This window comes from Rousettus aegyptiacus, unplaced genomic scaffold (genome assembly GCF_014176215.1).
Source record: "Rousettus aegyptiacus isolate mRouAeg1 unplaced genomic scaffold, mRouAeg1.p scaffold_m13_p_4, whole genome shotgun sequence".
In the NCBI taxonomy this organism is placed as follows: domain Eukaryota; kingdom Metazoa; phylum Chordata; class Mammalia; order Chiroptera; family Pteropodidae; genus Rousettus; species Rousettus aegyptiacus.
In genome coordinates, this window is record NW_023416307.1 from 81,254,413 (window position 1) to 81,256,913 (window position 2,501).

A 2,501-nucleotide genomic window follows, 5' to 3' on the forward strand; every position below is an offset into this window, starting at 1 on the left:
ATAAATACAGAGAATATTTTGAGGGTTGCCTGATGGGAGAGGGACTGGGAGATGGTGAAAAAGGGGGAAAGGATTAAAAAGTACAAATTGGTACTTACAAAATAGTCATGAAGATATAAAGTGTAGCACAAGGAATAGTCAGTATTATTATATTAACTATGTATGGTGTTAATGGGTACTAGATTTATTGGTTACTCACTTCATGAGTTATATAGATGTCTAACCACTATGTTGTACACCTGAAACTAATATAATATTGTGTGCCAACTATAATTGAAAAATAAAAATATTATTTAAAAAAGATAAATCGTATTGGAAGTAGTAGGAATTTAGAGACCAGTATAACTAAATTCTCTTTCCTAAATTATCTTAATATGGAAAAAATACATTCTGGGTAAAAAGTATGCAGTGCTTTCCCTTTATTATTTCTGTGATGATTATGGCATTTCGATAATGCCTATATACTTAAGAATATTATAAAGTTATTAGCAGTTTGGCATTAGAATGACCAAAAAAAATTTCGAAGACCTCTTTATATGATTCTTCGATGATAGTTGTATATCAAATTAATATCTAGAAACTGATTTTTTTCTATGAAATTCATAAGTTTAGTGTGAAGGAAGATGATAAAATTAATATGTAAAAATTAATTATTACTTATTTCCTTCTGTCTTTAAGCTACTTAAAATTAGAAGATTTACTATGATAGTCTCATAAGGTGACAGTAGAAGGTTAATAATTGCTGTGATATGTTTGTTTCTTCCTAAGCACTCATTGTTGGTGGTTGCTCTTACACTATTTTTCCTCCTCTTTAAACTCTCCCCCACTTCCACCCCTGACCTATGGATGTTGCCGTTTTCCCTTTAGGACTGGATCTCTGAAGGTGGGGTGTCTCCTCCTACATGCTCACTGCGTGCACCGGGGGCACCTGGGCTTGGCGCACCTGGGGTGCAAACCCAGGACCTTCTGTGTGTAAAGCAGATGTGCTAACTACTACATTATGGACCCACCCCCTGCTCTTTACTATTGTCCTTAGTTTCCGTGTGCTAGTGTAGGGAGGTTAACCAAACTCCAGTATAGAAAAGTAAGCTGAATCCTTGACTACACTAATTATCACAATCCATCCCCTAGTCACAGCATTTGCTTCAGCAATGAGAATGTGAGTAAGTTGGTCCAGTCAAAGAGTACCCTAGAACCCTGCTCACGGTTCTGACATATATATCCTCTCTAATTGGGATGATATAGTGGAAAGATTATTACAGCTATTTTTCTATAAAATGGATGCCAGTCTAAGGATAAACTTATACATAGAGAGAACAGAATCCTGGAGACCAATGGAGCAATTAAAATGGAGCCAGAATTAAGCCAATCCTTGATCCCCTCCCCCCCCCCCCCCCAGTTTCCTGGACTCTGTGTGTGTATGTATATGTGTGAACTCTTTTTTTTTCTTTTCACACTGTTTAAGTCTATATAATGGTTTGTCTCATGGAGGAGAGAACACCAGAATAGGTTTGACTTTCTTGCTTTATAGAAAGCTCAAATTGTGTCAGACAGTTCTGATCATCTGTCAGAGTGTTGCCTGCAATGTATGTGAACTCTTAAATGAGTTTGAGTTGGGTTATATTTTTATAACCAAAAACCTTTATTATAGTAATCAAAGGAGTTAATAAGAAAGTAGGTTATCTATAAAATTAACAAAATATTTTTAAACCAAAAGTAATAGAGCTTAATCTATATCTTGTGATGCACTAGTTCTCAGTCAGAACATCATGGCACGATGATGAATTCCAAGACTCCTACAATCATATCAATAAATTTTACCCAGTAAGTTAATACCTAATATGTATTTTGGTAAAACTGAGTACATTTATTATTTTGACAAAACTTAAAACACTTAAGACACTGCTAACGTGCTAGATAAATTATGCTACATTTAGGCTTAGTCAGTTTCCCTAATCAGGAATTTGAATTCCAAGGATGTTTAGTTGTAATTAAAATTAGGAAATCTAAACTTTGGAGTAATTGCTAAAAGCACTGCTATCCATATTTCAATTAATACTACGCCTTTTTCTGAACAGCATAATGAATCTTGGAAATATATTTCTCTTGGTGAAATTAATGGCTTGTTAAACACCATAATGAATATTAGCAATGGGTTCTCAGTAATAGTATTCAAAATATGTAAATTGACTAAAATAATTAGGAATTACTCATCTTTAGGTAATCAAAGCATAAAATTTTTACAAAACTTAATCATTAAATGGTTTTGTGTCCAGCCATTGGGTTCAAAAATTTCTAATTTATGTTATCAACTAAGAGGAAAGTAAAATTTTATTTCTGCCATATTAGCATGTCTTTCTTATGTGAAACTTTTATTCAAGGTGTAGTAAAAGAATCAAAAAGTCAGAGAGCTGGGATTTCGTTGAACTTACAAACTAAGTGGTATGAACTCTTTTAATGTCTACTTGTTAATGTTTGCTTAATACATTTCTGTATATATG

The 2,501-nt window shown here is 33.4% G+C and overlaps 1 non-coding gene across 1 annotated transcript; it reads right to left on the reverse strand.

Moving 5' to 3' along the window:
- Window positions 1-1,455: 1,455 nt before the first annotated feature.
- Window positions 1,456-1,581, reverse strand: LOC118602350. Its single transcript, XR_004950689.1, has one exon. It is a non-coding gene; the product is annotated as a small nucleolar RNA SNORA28 (small nucleolar RNA).
- Between the last annotated feature and the right edge of the window lie 920 nt (window positions 1,582-2,501).